The 8,785-nt window shown below is 39.9% G+C and overlaps 1 pseudogene; it reads right to left on the minus strand.

The window, feature by feature from the left end:
- Positions 1–1,111: 1,111 nt before the first annotated feature.
- LOC106826582 (tissue alpha-L-fucosidase pseudogene) lies at positions 1,112–2,603 on the minus strand (annotated as a pseudogene).
- Between the last annotated feature and the right edge of the window lie 6,182 nt (positions 2,604–8,785).

Genomic DNA, 8,785 nt, shown 5'->3' on the forward strand with positions numbered 1-8,785 from the left:
TTAAATTTACATTGAGGTATTTTGTTTTGTTTTTATCAGACATGTGGTCTTTTCTTCCATTGTATCTTGCTCTATTTTGTATGTGGGTTGCTGCCACAGCATGGCTGATGAGTGGTGTAGGTCTGCACCCAGGAACCAAACCTGCAAACCCGGGCCACCAAAATGGAGCACACTGAGTTTAACCACTTCACCATAGGACTGCCACCTGCATGAAACATACTTGATGAAATAATGGAACCTGAATCTTATCAAGAGTCTAGATCTAAATACCAATTTACAGCTTACAATGACAGAGGAACACATTAAACAACATCACAGAGATACAATCAGCAAAATCCAAATTGTTGGAAACCCTAGGACAAGCAGCCAGTTTCTTCAACAATAACTAAAAACAAATTGCAAGACAAAAAAGAGAAATGGTAGGGAGACCTATAAATTTTTTTTGACAAGCACACTTATGTATTTAATCATATTTTAAGTGGCAAAGTAGAATCACATCCATTTTCTTAATAGTATCGCTGTAAACTGACTGAATTTTAGAGCTCTTGGTTTGCTTTGGAAACTTCTGAAGAGTTGACCATTAACAGCTTAGCAAGCCTTTTCATTCCCCTCCAGGCTCTCCTGCACTGGGACGTGGTGGGGGGGGGGGGGGTGTCTGGAGTCAGGAGAGGGTTGGTGACAATTGATGCTAAATAAATAGCATGTGGTTGAGCTTGCCAAACTCTTTCCATCTCCTCCCATAGGCAACAGGGTGACTTGGCTTATTCTTTAACTAAAGTCATTAAGTAAGCAAGTAGGCTTATCAAACACAGAGAATGAAGGGAAGTTTCCATTGTACATAATTTCCAAAGGTAGGAATGAATGAACTCAGAGCTTAATTATTCAGTACCTTCTTTTGCTGACCAGAGAGAGGTATGCTAGCAAGGGAGCTCAGATACTGGGTCCATTGAGACATCAGTGTAATGTACTCGGTCCCTTTGATTAAAATGTGTTGGAAAAGCCATCCTCTCGGTGGGGAAGAGAAGTTAGTTTATTACAATGATGGTACTATACAAAGAAAATCAAAGAAGCAAACATCAGGCAGTGTCCCATTCTTCATGAACTCCAATAATCACTCCATTCCTATCAGCTTTACAGTCAAAGCAAACTTAACTGGGTCAGCAGGAGGTGGTAAGCTGGGCAGGGAAATGAGGAAGACTTTATCCAGATCTGTGGACCACTTCAGCTCTTCCTGGATTCCCAGAATTCTTACCTTTGTTGTTGAGGTAGTCATGGGAGACTGAAGGTTAAGACTCCTGATCCTTTTGAGATATACCATATAGATATCACATTCTTCTCTGATTGTACCCTTGATGGTTTAGATGCATAAATAACCTCCCCAGTGACGTTCAGCCATTTCCCAACAGCAAAAAGCCTTTCTTGGAAGATGGGAACAATCAGTCCATCTTTAGTTGGTTCAATGTTAAGAAGATAGTTACCTCCCAAACTTACTGTCTGAACAAGTTCTGAAATGATTTCAGATTCATTTGCAATGTCAGACATGGCCATGTCCCCATGATAGCCCCAGGATGACTTGTCAACAGTGGTACATGTCTCCAACTTGTGATCTAGCAACCTCTCTGGCTTGCATTTATCTTGACAGTTGTAGTATCCTCCAGGGTAGCAGGAACATTTCTGGTCCCATTAGTCATTTACTACCACCTCATCCTTGACAGAGCTATCATTGTAAAGCCAAGAAAGAAAATTTGTAGACTTCTGCTAAGTATCAGGACATTTCCACTCTCCATTAGACCAAATCAGGTCAGATTTGTACCTGTTAACAATGTCATATAACTCTGGCATTGTGTTCACACTGACAAAATGCTATGTTTCAAAGCCATTTTTCTTATCAAGTAGGTAGAGTGGATGGAACCATTCTAAGAATGAATGATAGAGTCCATAGCATATGTTCCTCTTCTGAACAGCTGTTCCCAACTCATCAACTCATCAAATCACGAAGGGGCTCCAGGTTCCAGTTCCAAGACACAAGACTCAGCCAGTTTGTGAAGCCTTCTGATGCTTCATTGTCAGGACTACATACTGGCCCAGTGGTCTGGAAGACCTCTGCCAACTTCACCAACTAGGTGCAAAAGGCGAGGGTGAGCTGCAGCCCAAAGTCGGCATAGCTGAAGCCTGGTAGGTAGTTGTTGCGCATGAAGCACCGGCACCCGTGCAGCTGCTTGCCCTTCTAGTCCCACCAGAACCACTCACTGCCCCAGGCCAGCACCCAGAGCACAGCCCAGTGCACTAACACCTCAAACTTTGCCTCAGCGCCCAGCTGCCGGCTCTGAGCCCGGGGTTGCCCACTATGCAGCGTCCAGCACCAGCATCCCACCCTCGACCTCATCTCTAGAGCCCCAACATCCGCCAATTAAAATTCACCAATCCACCAAATGGATTTTGTTTGGAACCTGACTCATGCAAAGCAAACACTTTGTTATGTTTTGTTTTGTTTTAGGGAAAACAGGATTAGTATGGTGTTCATGACAGCAGATGAGAGCTGCTGTGCAAATCAGAAAGAAGTGAGAGCCTTGGGGTGGAGAATCTGGGGAGGACGAAAAGGCAGGCCAGGTGAGGCAGATGTGTGACCTTCCCACTAGGTGACGCGCTCACAACCTCATTTATCTATCATCTCCAGTTTGCCCTTCAGGGAAATATTTTGGTTTGAATGGAATCTCAAAATATAGGGATCCAGAAAAAAGATTAGCTATATGAAACTGTGCACTCCAATTCAACTAGAGATAAGACGAGAGAGAAAGGAGACATATCTCCCAATTCAGTTCTCCTCTCTTCAGTTATGTTTTATGGAGAACTTATGTCATTCACAAAAGAGACGTAGTTTCCCCAGGGGAGACAGCAGGTGTACATTTTTCTTGCAAGGTTATTTAATTGCTGTCAGAAAGACATATGATTAACAAAACCAAATGCTGGAAATATGAAGTATAGACAATTTTAAAGTTGTTTATATAGTTGATTACAGTATATCATACAATGTGTTTATTTGCCATAAACCTGCCTATCACAGACTGTTTCCACACCTGTGTATCTGCACTAAACAGTCTACCGCTTAGCTGTGCATAAATTCCCTGAGCAAATGGCCAGTACCCAGCAGAAAGTAGCTTTCCCTGGTGACCTCTCAGTCACCTCCTATGCACCAGAGTCATACCAGTGGCTTGACCACCTCAAACTGGAGCCTGAAGCCTGCTGACCTGTAGTGTCCCCTGCTTTGATAAGAGCCCTTTGAACTCTATGGAAGAAAAACAGTATGGAAATGACCAGCCTTTGGGGTTCCTCAACATCCTTTGTGACATTGCTACTCTAAGTAAGGCCCACCATCTGTAATCTGTTGATTACTGTTCAGAGATGAGACAAGCACGGAATTGAGAAGAACCATTTAGAACTGTCGAGAGCCACTTGGCAGCATAAGTTTATGTCTAAACAAAAATGGGACTTGAATTTTGTGCGTATTGGGCTTTTACTCCACTTTAAGTTATTTTTATTACACTTCACAGAATATCAGGCTGTGACAGATTAGAAATAAAAAAAACTGACCCTTCACCACACATAGAGTGATGGCCCTATGCATGCTACATCCTTGACACACTCTGACAGCTCCCAAGGGGCAGCCCATGGCAAAAATGTGGACGTAGAAAGATGGTCTTCCCAAAGGGTCGCTCATAGGAAGAAGCAGATATCTAATCTACCGCACATGGGTCCATGCCAGAGGTTGGAAGATCTCATGAAACCACCCCAGCGGACCCCTGCTCATAGCACAACCCTTAAGCTTTGCAATAGTAGTAGCAGCAGCTAAGACTTCCATAGGACTTATTACAATGCAGATACTGTCCTAAATGCTTTACACATACCAAGTAACAGATGGTTCCTCTCTCTTTGGAGTGATATATATTCACACTTGTACATGTACCCAAGGAAGTGTAGCATCAAGCCTGTTTACAGTGACTCCTTACATAGCCACGAAACTTTGCTAATGACTGACAGCTTACTCAGGTATTTAAAGACACCATGCCAAATATACTAGAGATAATAATTAAAGAATAGAAATATAATACCCAGGGTGAGTTTTGTATTCAGATATTGGCCATCGAGTATAGCTTGGAAAATTTTTCAAACAGAAAGAGCATTCAATTTTGGAAAATACAGGGATAGTTTGAACTATGTTTTCTTTTTTTGCTATTGCTTTTGGAAGTTCTCAGGCATATAACAGAGATTTTTAAAAATGCATGTTAAGAGGCAAACACAACTTAAGAAAACTTACGTTACAGCATAGAGACATTATCCAAGACCAAATCTTTCATCTACTAATTTTCTTCCCCTAAATATGTTATAAGACTGAGGAGCATTTCAGGTATTCTGTACTCCTTGTCCAGACGTTGAAGTTTAATAAATGTTTGAATTTTATGAAGTCTGTATTTAACAGACAGAATCTATTTGCCCTCTAAAATGAGCCTTCTCTGACTATGTGTAAGGGCAGCTGCTTTCTGCCCCCACCCGTGATCTCTGCCGTAAGCGGAGCTACCCCACTGTTGGTGACAGCCAGATTCTCTACTTGGCTTTGGAGTGGTCGAAAAAAGTTAATCACGCATAGATTTTCAGTTCATCATTGTAGGGAGGGATTAAGGAGTTCACTCTGGGGAAATATAAATAGAGGGAAAAATTAGCTCCTCCCTCATCCTTCTGAGGCCTTTGTCCCTCCTCAGGTTCTGGAGACAAGCTGGGGCTTGACTCTGGCAGTTAATAGGTGGTCCCAAACCCAAGTGAGCAGGCAGGGAGATGTTTTCTCCCAACTGACCAAAATCTCTTCTCCTTTGCAACAATTTAAAACCCAGTAGTAAAATAGCGGTGCTGACGCCCAACAATTAATATTCGTTGGAAGCCCGTAGAATTCCAGAGCCATGATTCCTGCCCTTAATTAACCAGGAATCTCCAGAGAGTCTTCGCCACATTAACTCCGCATGCACTTTGAGATGAGGTCATGGCTGTAGACCTCCTCCTGAAGGTGGAGGACCAGAGAAGGACAGGGAGGCCAAGGCAACTCAGCCAAAGACGCAAGGTGAGTTAGTGACACGACGAGAAGGACATCTGATACTTAGTGGGTTTAGTTACTTTTTCCAGAAGAGAAAGCCCAACTTAGCCTTAATATAGCCAAAAGTGAATTCCTGATTATTCCTCCAAATCTTTTCTTCCTCCTAACTTCTGTATGAGAAGTCTGGGAGTCATCTTTGACACGTTGCTCCCTCTCACTTTCCCAGATCCAACTTGTTACCAAGTCACGGCTACTTTACCTCCGAAACACAGCTCTTGTTACTTCCAGCTCCACTGCCTGGTTGAAGCACTCCAGACATGGATTTGTTAAATGCGTGTTGAAGTGGAATGTGACACCAGGAAGACAGAGGAGTTGGGAGGCAAGCTAGATTTCCTTTTAAAAGTAAGATTTTGAGAGGTTTCTTCAAAAGAAAATAAGGATAAATTAAGCTTGTGGATCACCATATTTGTTTGGATATATTGGGTAGTGTTAGTTGTAGACACAGTAATATCTTAAATATGCACTTTCCACTTCTCTATGTGCAAATGAAATCCTTACTTGAACAAAGCAGAGTTTAAGTTAAATGCATTGTGGTTTAACAACAAAAGAAACTAGTGTTGTAAATTGATTATTTAGTTTTTCTCTCACAATCAGACTGTTAAAGACAGGCAAATGAATGTTCCCATAATTTTACAGATTGGAAACTAAGGTACAGAGAGGTAAAATGACTTGCCCAGGGTAACACAACTGAGACTAGAATCTGGAATACCCATGCCCATGTTGGTGTTTTTTCCCTGTAGACTCTGCTCATCTGTCTGATGCATTCTGTCCTCATATTTTAATGCTAAGAGAACCTAAACGATAAAAAGCAATCTAGGAAGTTCACCAATTTAGCAGAAACCTGTGGCACATAGACATAGTCCAGAGACCATGTTCTTCTTCTGTTGTGGTGGTTCTAGAGACAGTGTGTGTGCTCCAGGATATCAAAAGCAAAGACTTGAGTAAGAAATTTTCTTAAAGGACAAGAATATTAAAAATAACTATAGCCACAATAATTTGTTAATGAGTATATAAAAAGAAGGAAGTTGAGACATTATAAACATAAAGGGAGAGAATAAAAGAGTAGACTTTTTGTATGCAATAGAAGTTATCAGTGTAAAACAGCCTGTTATATCTATAAGATGTTTGATATAAGCCTCATGGTAACCACAAAGCAAAAACCTATAGAAGAGAAAAAATAAAGAGAAGGCAATCAAAGCATTGCACTATGGAAAATTATCAGTTCACAAAGGAAGGCAGCAAGAGAGGAGGAAAAGAACAAGGAGACTACAAAGCAGCCAGAAAACAATAAGATGGCATTATTAAGTCCTTACCTACCAATAATTTCACTGATATAAATGAGTTAAATTTTCCAGTCAAAAGGCATAGAGTAGCTGGATAGATAATAAAACAAGACCCAATTATATGCTGCCTACAAGAGACAATCTCCATACTACCCAAAGGTATCTATAGATTTAATGTCATCTCTATCAAAATTCCATTGGAACTTTTTAAGAATTAGTAAAAACAATCCTAAAATTCATGTAGAACCACAGCAGATCCCAAATAGCCAAAGCAATGTTGAGAAAGAGCAAAGCTAGAGGCATCACACTTCCTGATTTCAAACTATGTAACAAAGCTATAATAACCAAAACAGTATGGTACTGGCATAAAAACAGACACATAAGCCAATAGAATAGAATAGAGTGTCCAGAAATAAACCCATGCACATACGACCAACTAATACTTGACAGGGGAGCAAAGAATACTCAGTGGGGAAAGGCCTGTCTCTTTAAAAAATGGTGTTGGGAAAACTGGATAATCACACCCAGAAGAGTGAAATTGAGCCCCTATCTTATACCATATACAAAAATTAACTCAAAATGGGTTAAAGCCTTAAACACAAGACCTGAAACCATAAAACTCCTAGAACAAAGCATTGGGTTAAATAATGTTCAGTACAGCATTATTCACAATAGCCAAGACATGGAAACAACCTAAGTATCTGTCAAAAGATGAATGGATAAAGAATATGTGAGATACATGTATAGCTGTATAGATATAATGGAATATTATTCAGCCAGGAGAGGTAAGGAAATCTTGCCATTTGCAACAGTATGGACGGAACTTGAGGGCGTTATGTCAAGTAAGATAAGTCAGACAGAGAAAGACAAATACTGCATGATATCACTTATATGTGGAATATAAAAAAGTCAAACTCCTAAAAAAGAGTAGAATGGTGCTTACCAGGGGCTGGGGGTTGGGGGAAATGGGGAGATCTTAGTCACGGGGTACAAACTTTCAGTTATAAGATGAATAAGTTCAGGGGATCTAATGTGCAGCATGGTGAGTATAGTTAACAATACCGTATGATATACTTGAAAGTTGCTAAAGAGAGTAGATCTTAAATATTCATTTTGCAAAAAAGAAATTGCAATAATGTGAAGTGATAGAGGTCTTAGTTAACGCTATGGTGGTCACAATGTCCCAATATAGAAGTGTATCAAATCAACACATTGTATACTTTCAACTTACACAATGTTATATGTCAAATATATCTCAAGAAAGCTGGAAAAAAAAGAAATTTTCATTATTGGTAAAATGAAAATCCTGAGGAGAAAACCCACAATGACTTATTTCTGTGATACTCTCTTGCGCATTGGTTCTTTTTGCCCTGAATACAAATCCCTCACTAAATAATAGTTAATATTGCCAAATCTCATCACTTCAAAATATCTACCCAACTATTATTCTCTCTTACAGTCCTTCTTGGAATCAGAAACTGTATATTCTAAAGAAATTCAAGAAGCAATCTGAAGCCATCTAAACAGTAAATCTAAAATTTACGGTTGTACACAGATTGAATTGGGTCACTACAGAATACAATCTTTTTTGTCAGCTCTCTGTAGGCTAAGCCAAGTATTTCTTTTCTCTCCAAGTTCATGTTGTTGAAAAATTTACCATGAGCTTCCCAAAAGCTGGCTCTTAATGCTAAAGTGTACTTGCAGGAGTGCAAAGATAACGAGTAAAAGGAATCTTCAGTGATGTAGGTGAAAATGAATGTTCAAGCAATTTCTGGGCAGCAGAGAAAGACTCCAATGTTTACATAATCCCAATGTGCATACATAGCTTCTTCTATATTTTCCTGCTAAAACTCATCTGGCTTTGCTCAAGACCTCAAATGCAGTGAATTCTAGGCAGCACCTAATATTTATTCATGCCATTGTCAAGAGCATCTTTGCAGTTCTTGCCAAGGTCTGTCATTGAATATGTTTATCCAGCTGCATGGCAAAAACATAATACACAGTCATCATTTTACTCAGTCACCTACTCAATATTTTCTTCTATGATTAAATTAACTCATAAATATTACACTTTTAATGCCAGAAAGCCATGGTTCATCCAGCCAGTTGAATACTTGTTTGTCCACTTTCTAATGTTGCTGGGCACTCAGTCATTTCATTATAGTGCTGGAAATAATGAAAATCATTGCATTTACTTAATATGCACAATAAACAGAGCAGGATTCTTCCATGAGCTCTTTTATTATGCAGTGCAAGGCCATAGAAGAAATTTTGTCAGAAGCACTGAAGAACTGTGTGGGCTGTGTTGGAAATGGTTTTGGTGTATATAAGCGATTCTGCTCTGATTGCTTAATGCAAA

This window comes from Equus asinus, chromosome 4 (genome assembly GCF_041296235.1).
Source record: "Equus asinus isolate D_3611 breed Donkey chromosome 4, EquAss-T2T_v2, whole genome shotgun sequence".
In the NCBI taxonomy this organism is placed as follows: domain Eukaryota; kingdom Metazoa; phylum Chordata; class Mammalia; order Perissodactyla; family Equidae; genus Equus; species Equus asinus.